This window comes from Panthera onca, chromosome D1 (assembly GCF_046562875.1).
Source record: "Panthera onca isolate mPanOnc1 chromosome D1, mPanOnc1 haplotype 2, whole genome shotgun sequence".
Lineage (NCBI taxonomy): Eukaryota > Metazoa > Chordata > Mammalia > Carnivora > Felidae > Panthera > Panthera onca.
The window spans coordinates 103963464-103976156 of record NC_138348.1 but is presented as its reverse complement, the minus strand read 5'-3'; the positions used below and the strand labels follow the sequence as shown (position 1 = coordinate 103976156).

At 47.3% G+C, this 12693-nt stretch overlaps 1 protein-coding gene across 23 annotated transcripts in view; it reads left to right on the top strand.

Moving 5' to 3' along the window:
* Positions 1-12693, top strand: part of NCAM1 (neural cell adhesion molecule 1) — a 317572-nt gene that overhangs the window by 224102 nt on the left and 80777 nt on the right. The window lies entirely within an intron of this gene.

Sequence of the window (12693 nt, the reverse complement as noted above, 5' to 3'; positions counted from 1 at the left end):
TAGCTGGAAATGGTCTAAGTGCTGCATTGTCTATTTTGTTTGCCTTTTACAAGTCTGACTGTTATAAAAAGGAAATTTGTATCTGTATTTGCAAATTTGAGGCTGGCAGCTGTGTTTTGAAGGCTTAATCTGGGATCGAACTCAGATGCAAATGATGTCGAATAGTTTTCTCTTGATGGTATCAGGTTTTACTTTTTAAAAATACTGCCTGTGGCAGCTCCAGCCTCCATGGAGAGTCTATTGACTTTTAGATTTTTAAGTAATAGGCAATTCTAAAATGATGTTAACTTGGGAGAACAGTGGCTTCTGGTTGCAACCTCATTGCTCCTGCAAAACCACCACCAGCATGGACAGAGTCCTTTCCCCACTCTTATTACATTAGCCATGTTTTTGATTAGTTGGGGGGGAGGGGAGGGAAGCCGTCACAAAACCACAAAGCTTTTTGTCTCCTGTGTCTGTCAAAATGTGGCCGATGTAATTTGAATGAAATTTTAATTAGAAAAATTCTGCCAAGATCCAGCCCTGATTTGAATATTTATAACTGTGTTAAGAATCTCCATAAACCTGAGGTCTAGTCTGAATTGCCTCTCTGGACCTCAGCCCTAGCAGTACAATAAGAAGGGAGTGCCTGGTGGTACACATTGCTCACGTGGTGGCTGCGAGAGGAAGCTGTTACGTGCGTGGCCTCCACAGCGGCTCGTCCAGATGCATTTGTCAGGCTTGTGAGCACTTAGTTACAGGGGTGGAAAATGCATGCCTGATATTAGCACGTTACTTGCAACACAAATTCTAGGGGCAGCATGATTCGCCAGAAACGCTGAAGGAGATCACCATCTAGATGCATTCTTTTCTACTTTGAGGCTTGTGTTCCAGGGTTGAACCTCAGCCCCTTTATCTCTAGCATGGGAGAAGACAGGGTGTGCTTCGGGGCTGGTGAAAGGAACCCGCCAGCCCTGGGGGCAGCGCTGTGGCATTGCCCTTGGCAGTGGGCTTCTTTGGCTCGTGAGTAGAGCCTCTGGCTAGCTCCATACCAAACGCCACTTTGCCCGAGTATTCCTTATCCCCAGTGAATGTGCTCAATGTTAAAAAAACAATTACTGTGGCACATTACCTTTGTCAGTATGTCAGTATGTGTTTAATGTAGATGCTCTGTGCCCTGTGCAGCAGAATAATGCCTTTAACTAGACAATGGAGTTCTTAGTATGATCTGCTTTGATGTAGGACACGAGAAATGGAAAATCATACATATCTCCCCTTCTTAAGACTTCCTGACAATCCTGTCCTTTTTTAACATAGCGAGAACAAACCAAGAAGACCCTAGCGGGGATTTGGTTTCCCTGTAGCGGGTCTCTAAGCTCACCCCCCACCCCCCGCCACTACTCCTGGACTGATTACTATGTTTCCCACTTACTGAGATCTCTCTCCCTCCTTCCCTTCCTCCCTCTCTCTCTCTCTGTCTCTCTCTCTCTGTCTCTCTCTCTCTCTCTCTCGGCTCAGACTCCATTTCCCCCATCAAACACCAGGTATTTCTAAGCAACCTTAATTTCATTTAGTAATGTTTATGCAGAGGAACACAGGTCAGGCAGAAACGTGATTTGCATCTGAAAATAAACGTGTAGGGATTTAGAGAAAATAGAAGAGAAAAACACATCTGCAGTGGTAATTTGTTCTACAAAATATTGTCAACAGGTAGGGCTTTGACTCCCTGAATGGAGGTCTTGTGCGCCCTGTATTTAAAATCCATCTTATACTTGGTCCCCAGCTCATGCTGCAGCCAGTGGTCCTGCTGAGCCCAGAGACATGGAATTGTCGTCCCCACCCGGCTGTTCCTGACCACCTTTGGCTGGCACAGATTTTAAAGACCTTGCAAATTTGGGAATGCAAAATATTTGTCCTTCAGCTTAGTATTTTTTTTCACTTGCGTGTGGCATGGAGAAACCAAGCACCGCTCACATTTCCCCCGAGGTAAAGAAATAGAAATAAAGTAATGGCAGAGAAGAGAAGGGGGCAGCATGGAAGGTGAATTCTGTGGGGAGAGCCCAGAGGAATGCCTCCCCTGAAGCACAAGCCCTGTGCTCACATCTACGCTCCCTCCAAGCCCACCATCAACTATGTCTCCATCCTCAGGGAGTAGAATTCGCATCTGCTGGAGAAGCTGGTGCGTGTGTGTGTCTCTGTGTGTGTCTGTGTGTGTGTTTGCTCATCAGTTGGGAGCCCAAAGTCTTCCTCCTTGCAGCCCCTATAAAACAAGTCTCCAGAGGTGCCTTGGCAACTGAGGTTGTGGGGTGATGTCATGCTTTTGTGGGAGATCTGTGTTTCTCAGATTGAAGCCTCTGAATACTAACTCTGATGTGCTGTGTTAATCATCTGGAGACATTTTCCGGTTGTTGTCAAAAGGTTGACGGAGGTCTGAAATGCAACAAGATGAGCTGATGGGAGCTTAATAGAGCTGACCAGTTGTGCTGGTTTGTGAATAGCAGCACCACAATAGCCCCGGGCCCAAGAGATGGAGGCTGTGTGTGCTGTTTGAACCAAAGTGGTAAGGAGGAGAACACACGTGGTGCATTTTGTAAGAATTTGGAAAGCACTTAAATTGTGTCCATCCACCCTAGTTGGGAAACTTTGCCCCACTGGTCACATGTATGTCATTCATTTATTTACCAATTATTCACCTTGTAGAAAGCTCTTTTAATTGAGGAATTTTGCACATCAGCCCCATTCCTCCAGAATGGATGTATATTTCAATATGCCACGTGTGTAACTTGGTTTTAGACCTAGGCCAGGCCCAAGTCTATAGAAAGTAGCCTAAATACTCCCAGGGTCTAGGGCTAGGGTCTCGCTAGTGAGGCATTTATGACACTGAAAGAGATGAATGCTTGAGCTTTTCTCTGTGTCCTTATGTGGAGAAATACTAGAATATCTTTGTTTTTATGTTTTCCATGCCATTCACCATGGTGGAAAAAAAAAATCGTACTCTTTACATATCTGTACACATATTTATGTCCCTGTATTTAAAACCCAACACATTTATGCATGCACATAAATATGTGTATATGCAAACACGAGAGGGGAAGAAAAAGGCAGGAATAAGGGAATGGAGAATCCTATTGAAGAAAGCTGAAGGCGGTGCAGTAGTCGGGGAGTGGGTAGGAAGAGGAAATGTTGGGGGGGATAAAGACAAGAGGATGAGCACGTGGGTGGGTGGTCAACCACCCACCGGATGCTGGTGTTTTTGATAAAATACAGCTTCTTAGTAGAATAGGATCTGATCATCAGGGACTCTCATGGCAAAAACACAGAGCTGGGGAACCAGAGATCATGGTGGGTTCATTCAAGTCCCTTCACCAACTATGTGCCGTCCCAGCTCTGTGCCAGGAATGGGGCTGGGACTAATCCTAAAACACAGGGAAGCGAGACAGGACTATCCCTTGAGAGGCTTAGGTTTAGGAAGGGTGCTTGGTAGCCTTTTAAAACCAAAGGTGTGTCGTGACCATTGCTAATGTTTCTCTAAGTTGGATTCTGCTTTGATTGTGCTAGAGAGTTAGTACAAGGAAGTGGTCCAAGGTCAGAAAGAGTGGTAGATGTCCTACAACTCATCAGGGCTATTTCATCCCCAAGGGGCTGAATTGTTCAACTTTACAGGGGAGTGGGCGAAGCCCCATTTGACCACCGTCCAATTCTCTGACATCTTGGAAAACCATCTGGTGTATCCTGAGGTCAAGTCCCCACCCCACCTCCAAGAACACCCACTGGTCCGGGAAAGATAAACACACAACCCTTCATGGTTTGCAAGGGAGGTGTTATGGGCATTTGCAAGGATTAATTTTCCTTCTGAGTTACATCTTAAGATATGAGACATCTGTAAATCATCCCATTGTTTGTTTTTTGTATGTTTAATTTATGTGGTTTTTCTCTGTGGTCATTGGGATGGGGCCAGATTTAAGTTAACAAATTCCTGAAGGCAGATACAACAAATGCCTTCCAAATGTTTCCATCGTACCATTAAAAAAATACACTATTTACTTTCCAGCCTGTTGAGGAAAGCTTGTCCACCAACTCCTTATGAGGGCGTGTCCTTGATGAAAAACTGACGTACATGGGTGCCTGGGTGGCTCAGTCAGTTAAGCGTCTGACTTGGGCTCAGGTCATGATCTCATAGTTGATGGGTTTGAGCCCTGTGCATCAGTGTCTGTGCTGACAGCTCAGAGCCTGGAACCTGCTTCGGATTCCATGTCTCCCTCTCTCTCTGCTCCTCCTCCACTCGCACTCCATCTCTGTCTCTCAAAAACAAATAAAGATGTTTAAAAAAAATTTTTTTTAAAAAAGAAAGAAAAACTGACGTACAGGAGGGCATGAAAATGATATGCTGCATTGAATTCACCAGGAATGGTAAACGTGCTTTGAGGAGGTTGTAGTTTATGGTCCTGTTTCCTCTTCTCCAAACTTCTCGAGAGACATTCTAATCCGATGATGTGGTAGGAGGACATTGGCAAGATCACAAAAGGTTATCTCAAGCTTATCCCAGGATGTATGTTCCTGGCTGGTGCAGATTCACAGATTGTTTCTTCAAACACCCCCAGTTGGAATGTTTGTGGCGCCGGTGTTTATCCCACTAGCGGGTGGAGTAGGCCCTGGTAGAAGCTTCTGCTCACATGGGTGGGGTGGCTGGAAGGGCATCGACTCTTCAGGCCCCCGTCTTACCTGGAGCCACTTTACGTGGCCTGGAGTTGCCCCAGGGAGTAAGGCAGGATACATACAGGCACAGTTAAAAGTCATGTGGAGGAAAGAGCCTCACATTTTTCTTAGCGTTTGTCATGGGACACAAGCCTGAGGAGAGCAGGCAGAGGGCAAGTCAGACCCTGGGGTGAGGGATGAAAGGGCCAGTGTCAGTAGGTGGATCCAGGCTGCCCAGGGAAATGCTGGCCCACCGTGGGCAAGCTCAGATTTAGAAGGAGCTCAGGGCAGTGACGTGGGACTGCCCACCCATCTCTCCATTTCCAATTTTTCTCTTTTATTTCCATCTCTCTTGCTTGTTAACCTTCATATTCTGTCTCCCATGGGTCCTCCCCTGATGCCCTCAAAAGAGATGCCTTGAGCAGCAGTGACAGAAGAATCCACTGGAGGGGAAGGGAGGGGACTGCTATTTTAGAAAACTGACTATATAAATAGAGAGTTGGGCTCTGAAAAGAAGTTCCTTAAAGACTGTGTGGGATTTAAAAACCAAGCAACAAGCATGAGATAGACAGTACAGATGAACTAAATGCAAACACAGTCCTTGCATCATGAATTCTCTTCTTGCTTCTCCGTCCTGTTCTCTCCAAGCCTCCGCCTTAGAAGAGAAGGAGGAGTGAGAGGAACCTAGGAACACAGCACAGCCAGGGAAACAGAAAAAAGGGAGCCAGATGCACAGAAAGGCAGAAGAGGAGTAAAGTAACTAGGACAGGGCCACCCTCGGGTCCACCACATAGCTAGTAAACCAGTGTATTGACTTAAATAGGGCTGCAGGGCTTACCTCCCAGCACCCGGCCTCACTTCCTGCCCTTAGAAAGGATTTGGAGCTCCAATGTGTATTTCACTATCAGGACGATGAAACCGCGGCAGTAAATGCGCTGGCTGGATATGTAGCCCTACATCCAGGCCAGTCCTGCCTCACATCCGTGGGGCTCTGATGAAGCCCCGTCATTCTGGGGGCCAAGTAGCAAACTTGTTAATCTATCTGCTTCTCTGCAAGTTGCTGACAAACGGCCTGGGGCTTGGCAGGCTGCAGGATAACCAGAGCAAGCCTGCCTACCGGAATCAGGAGCAAGAGCTCAGTAAAAAACGAAAGAAGGCTCATTCCTTGCTAAGCAATAGATTTGGAGCTCTCTGGTTGTTCTCAGGATGGAAGGTGCTTTTTGGATTTCTGAAGAGGGAAGATGCTGGGGGAAGAGCCCAGCGTGTGATGAGTGCATGGAAGATGCCAGTGAGCTCTCGGCGCTCCAGGATGGCTGACCCCGAAGAGCCGGAGTGCACTGACCTGCTGCCGCTGGGGTTGGAGGAAGCAGCTATCAGCGACCCACTCTCGTGCCTGGGATAGGGATTAGAGGGTCAGGCAGGACAGCAGAGTGCTGAAGCTGTTCCGCCAGCTTTCCAGAGTGACTGTGTGCATCTCTTCCAAGCTCAGATTCAGAAACATCCTCGCGATGGTAGCTTGAAAGTTCGTGGTGAGAGTGTTTACACCACAGGAATCAGCAGCTGCTCCAAATGAGGACTGTCCTACCACCAAGGGCCATCCGGTGAACGTTTACCAGCATGCCCCTGGGCAGGAGGCACGTGTGATCAGATATTTTTTGATGATACATAATTACAGATTTTTAATGCTCTGAAAGCCTGGTCTTGTTTTCCATGAGGGCATATGTTTATGTGTGTATCCCCTCAACCCGATTCGTAAGAATTCAGCATCCTTTAGCTAGGAAGTAAAATGAGAGCACATTTCCATTTTCAAGGTTTGTTTAAGAATTTTGCAACAAGTATAAGGAGATCATGTCTGCTCAGCTAAGCAATTTGGTGTCTGTTGATAGCCAAACAGCCTGGAAAATTATCTTTGCCTCGGCTCACCCACTGTGCAAGGGAATGATGCTGACAAGCCGGCTGCTTCCAAAGGCCTATTGTGTGGTGCTCGGCAGCATGGTGGTGAGGGAGAGGCAGGCCTATGATTTAGCCATCTTTTGCTCTGTCTACTTTGCTTAATAAGAACACTGCCAGTCTCTGTGTGGCTTTTCTATCACTGCTGGGGCCATTTCTTCTCTTCCATCCCTCAGAGGATATGGAGTATAGACAGGCACCAGTAAGATTCTGGAAAGAACTTCCAACAAACCACATGGAAATCTCTAGAAACGTGTGGATGTCTGAAACCTTCTAAGCATGAAATGCCAAGATTTCTTTTACTTTTCATTTGTGTCTCTTAAAACATGGAGGCACATGGCTTTTGTGACCGTGTGTCTTGGAAAAGAGGAGAAGGTAGATAGGGAGGAATCCAAGTCCTTAATGTTCTAGAATGGAAGGATGCTCACACTCAATCTCTATGATCTTATAAATGAAGAAACCGGGGACCCGGAAGGTGCGTGACTTCCTGGAGGTCAGCACGCAGAACGGGACCCCAAATTCCCAGTCAGCACAGAGCAACAACATCTGCCACCACAGCCGCTCCTCTCCGCTCTGTCACTGTGTGCGGACCACTGGCTGTGACAGGGGCCACGCTGAACATTCTGCATGCTTTTCACCTCATCTGACATGCACTCAACATCTCCTGGGCACAGGCGTGACCGAGCGCTCAGAGGATGGAGAGAATAAGCAGCAGCAGCAGCTTACAGTCTCATCCTGCAGATAAGAACTCTCCCAATAAAAAGGGTGCATGAAGCACTTCGGGTTGAAAGGCAGGAGAAAGCATACTCGGCTAAGGCATTTGTCCATCCCTAAGATTCCTTTCCTGGGAAACATTAGCTAAAGGAAGAAAATAAATCTTTAGAGGTAAACACTATAGGGTAGCGTTTTTCTTAGCATGACATCTGGTACCAAAAGACTCACAATGTGCTCTCCGGAATGATCTTTCAAAGAGCCTAATGTCTGGGCGCCTAGCTTTGGGCAGAGGATGATTATGGAAAACGCTGGATCTTTGGGAAGTGTGGGCATGATGTGTGAATGCACATTCCAAGGGATAGAATTCCTGTAGACTTTGCAGTTTGCTTTCATCTCTCTACCCTAAGAATAAACAGCAAGGACCCGTACTTCGAGTAGAAAAAGTAAAGGAACCCCGTCTCCCATTTGAGGACCCACTGGGTCACTGGAAGCATCGTGGTGGAAAAGAATGGACTTGGGAACAGAACCGCCCTGAGTTCTCAAATCCGAGCTCCCCACCTGTCAGCTGGTAATGTTGGGGCGCTCAGTTAACCCCTCTCGACCTCAGCATCCTCATCTGTAAAATGGAGAACAGTAGGTTCATATGGAGGGTGGTTGTGAGGGTCCATCACTCAGTCAGTGAGCATGTAGGTGTGGTACTAAGTTTGTAAAGCATCCGGCCCGGAGTTAAACACCTGGATGCCGATGTGAGTGTTGTCTAGAATGGGGGCCTCCTTAATGGTGCATTTTCTCTTTACTACTTGGTGTAGTTTCACACAAGGATAAAAATATCCCAGGTCTGGGGTAGCCATGCTGATTCTTCTGCTGGGACTTCTTTGCCATTCTCCCAGTTTCATGAATTCCTGGGCAGAGAGGAATGCCTACTGCCCGGGCCAGGAGAATCAGCTTGGAGGGCTTTGTGAGATGTGCTGTGAGTATGTGTAGTGTGAGAGAGCCCTGGGCGGCCTCCTGGGCACCACGAGCCTCACGGTCCCAAGCCGCCCACTCGCCCACTGCCTACGTCCGAGTGACATCCCACACAGGCTCTGTTTGGTGGGATTTAGACTGGTTGGCAGTGGCACGCCCAGGTTCAGAGGCCCAGGTGTGAGTAGGCCTACGGTGATAGGCCAGATTTTCCTTAGGAAAGGGTTTACCATGTGATTTTAATCAGATGGCCTTCCCTCTGTTTGCCAGAAGTGGGACTGGGCCTCAGAGGCAACAGGGGTCCTGGCAGTGCTTGGCTGGTCCAGCCTCTGTGACTGTCTCCCTTTGTTGCAGTGACAGGTGGCCACCTGGGATCAGAAGAAGGAGCCCCCTCCATTTTTGACAAACGAGCCTCCAGAGTTTAAAAGTTCTTTGAATGAGACCACTTAGCCACTTTAGCTTCAAAAAATATTCTCTGAAATAGGTCCCAGGAGTACATCCGGAACACACATGTCTAAGTAGCTTGCAACTGCATAAACCCAAGAAGAAACAAAGACAAATGGAGCCAGCCGTTTCTTTCTTTCTAGCTCCCTGGTTTCCTTATAGCCCTGTTGTAATGATGTTGTTTGGCAAAACACAGCTTACTGTCCTCAGAGTTATTCATACCTCTTCTCTTAAGTCCGTAGGGATTGCTTAACACTTGAAGAAACATCAAGCTTTTTGACTGCACCCCAAGGGGAGTAAAAGCCTTGATAGAGTAGTCCGTCTTGTTCTGTTTCTCTCACTCCCTCTCCTACCGCATGGCAGTACATCCAGGGACGACTGGAGATGCCCTGGAGAAGCGCACCAGGCTCTGTCTCCAGAGCTCCCCACGTCCACCAGGCAAGTGGCGCAGGAAGAGGTTCGCTTCACCCATCACCTGTCAGGCTGGCTCTCACACTCCTTTTCTGGGCTCCCATGCGGTTAATTAACAGCTATCAAGCACTTGTTTCTTTCTGCCTTGGATTATGGTAATGAGTAGCAGTGCTGATTATCATTTGTAGAGTGCCTACTATGGATTAGGCACTTCACTCGCCCTTCCCTTGTTCTTCAACACCACTCTGTGGTGCAGATAATATTGCCATCTCTGTGTCACCAAAGAGAGGGAGTAGGAGTGGCTGGGGAACAGCAGCCACAGGAGCGTCTTGCCCACCCACTGGGTGGCAGCATTGTGCATTAGGCAGTCCATCTGATTTGGACCAGAACTTCAGCCACTAGCTGAGTCTAGGGACCAGGACCCCAGGCTTTCTATGGGAACACCTTAGACCCCTGCCCAGGTGGGGCTGGGACTTGTGACGAGCTGCCAGGGTCAGCAAGGATCAGTTGGAACTAAGTGGGACTTTGCCTACAGGTCGGCCCCCAGCAAGACTGGGACAAGCCAGCCTTGGCAGGAAGATGGGAAGTTTGGAAATCCTTTTAACGAATTGCCAAGCTGACCCCCATCGTGTGACTATAGAGGTGGAATGGACCTTCAAACTCGTCCAACCCCTTCCTTTCTGAATGAATAGTGTGAGCCCTGGCAAGGTAAAATGACTCGCCTCAGATCCTGTGGGTGTTCTAGGAGGAAGGCCAGAACAAAACCCCCAGTTTTCTAGTTCCTTTTCATCTGCTTTTCCCACTTTGCCACCCTCTGCCTCTCCTTTTATCCTAATTCTACAGCTGGGGCTCCAGTGCCACAGCGCAAATGAGGCAATTAGCACCGGAATCCGGGTCTCCTGCCATGTGGGTGCGGGATTCTCTTTCCGCTGCACCTCACGACCCCACTCTTAGGGATGGACCCACGCATTTCCATTGAAAACAATTCTAAAATACATTTTTTTAACCAAGTAGTTTACCGGGAGATAAAACATACATGAAAGGAAGGTTGCTGTCAGGCAGCAGAGAGCATTTATTGGAACCTGCTGCGTATAAAGCCAAGTCTGAGACGCTTTGAAATGACAGGAGATACCTGACCTCGCTCTTGGTAGCTTACGTCTAGCTGCTTGGTGTGATTCTCCTATTCCATCTTTTCCTCCAGTTTATTATGCGAGTCTGCTCTTAAATAATGTCACCAATTTCTAAATGTAAGAGCAAGAAGCTTACAGCTACAAATTACTGAACCGGCCAGAAGGTGAGCCTTGGTTCTCGTGTCCACTGGCTACTTGAAAAGCAAGTGAGGCCCCCACACGGTGCATAGGGTGCTCTTTGGGGTCCTGTGGAATGGTGCCCATAGGAGAGTGAGCTGTGGCGACAGAGACGTTAGGGTGAGTTGTATTTATCTTGATAGTTTAAAATAGAGAACACCAAAGAGTTTATAGGAAAACGTATTTCTACACTTTCTTATCTATTTGTTACATGTAGGCAATTTGAAGGGCGTATGTAAGACGTAGAGATCCACACTGAATGGTCAGAAAGATCTATAATTTAGGTGGAAAGGCACCCGTGTGTGTGTAGTGGTTATGAATTCCTACATTCAGGAAAGAGCTAATGAATCACCAAATGTTTTTTTTTTTTTTTTTTCCCTTTAAAGTGAGTCTTGTGGCAGGGCACCTGGGTGGCTCAGTCAGTTAGGCATCCGACTTTGGCTTAGGTCATGATCTCATGGTCTGTGAGTTCGAGCCCTGCGTCCGGCTCTGTGCTGACAGCTCAGAGCCTGGAGCCTGTTTCAGATTCTGTCTTCCTCCCTCTATGCCCCTCTTCCATTCACACTGCACGCACGTGTGTGCATGTGTAAAATAAATAAACATTAAAAAAATTAAAGTGAGGCTTGTGTTGTAGAGAGGGGGGAAATCACTGAGCAAGCACTGAAATATTCAGAATAAATCATAATGTTTACATATGAGAGGAACGTTTGTCCTTGGGATTCTGCAGCTTCCAAAGCAAGATGAATTCAACTAGGAGTTACTTGCAACAATTGGAAGTCTTTTTATCAGGTTCAGCAGGGGATTGAGAGTCATGCTTAATGCGGAGGTTTGAAATTAATCAGTATAACAGAGCAAAGGTGAGAGGTGGGTAGTTCCTTGCACCATGTATCAGAAAGCTTTCTGGGCTGAGAACCATTTGGTGTTCAGTATCCTTTTTACCTGCCATCTTGAAGATACTACGTATAGCGGTAATTCGTCGTATTTTATGATTTATAGCTAATTTTGTATTTCGGGAGCCTTTTTCTTTCAGAGCCTCAAAGTCTCCTGTTAGGAAGGGAGTGTGTGATGCCTCCTGCAACACCTCCCCTTTCTTTTCTCTTATGGTTAACGAGGATCTGGTCTGAGCATCCAGAATAGATTTCTCACACCATAGCCGCTTAGTGACCAGCACATTTATCTGTGGAAGCTTTAAATGAGGCTTATACAGGGAACATCTCAGGCTGACCCACTTGGCAAAGCAAGAGAAAGATTGCTGAGCTGACCGACGACCGATTATTGAGACCTTCCATTTGGCAGGGCACAAGTTACCCTGGGCTGGGTGGACCAGGGATGTCAGAAGGTGTGTTGAGGGCAGTGGTGCCTTCACTGTAACTTTCTGTCCGTTATTATTTATCCATTCTGAATGCGGGGCATACCTGCTTTCAGAAGAACATGATATTTACGTGTGTTTGGGTAAGACTTCCTGCAGTACTCATGTGACGGACTTGAACGCCAGTGCGTGAAACAGGAGTTTATTATGTAGAGCTGAGCCACATTGCTGCATGCGGTAAATGGCAAAGTACCAGGGCAACATAAGAACGATGATAAAAATAAAAACCTTCGGGCAAGGACTCAAAGAGTTTCAGTGAGTTCAATATCGTTTGCAGTTCATCAGTGAACGCAGCGAGGCCACTGAGCCCTGGCTTGGCTGTGTATCAGAACCATCCGAGGAGCATTTCACAACTAGAATCACAGGCCCCCGGTTGCAGGGGTCCTGAATCAGAGTCTCCAGAGATGCAGCAAGGACGTCTGTTTTCCTAGGCTCTCCAGGTAATTCTGAAGCAGATTGGCCGATGCCGTTCCAGAATTTGAACCTCTGCATCCCACACAGTTGTGAACCTCAGAAAAGAAGAGTCAAAGCAGGATCTTCCCAGCTAATTTGGGACAGATCTTTTTAGGGTTACTATGTGCTGAGCACTGAGGATGCACGTGGTCGTCTCTACAAAGTTCAGTCATTTAATAAACAGGTGTTCATACATTACGTTGCAACACCCAGGTGCTGTGATGGAAGAGGACAGCTAGTTGCTGTGGAGTCATGGAGCAGGGACTGGCCTTCCTACCTCTTCACCTCCAATTCCCTTCCTGTATGGCATGGAAGCCATAAAGGCCATAGAGGATCCTGGGGCCAAACCTTGACAGTGAAAGCCAGGAAATAGCCTCAGATCAGTCATCCGGTGGTCCTGGTTGATTT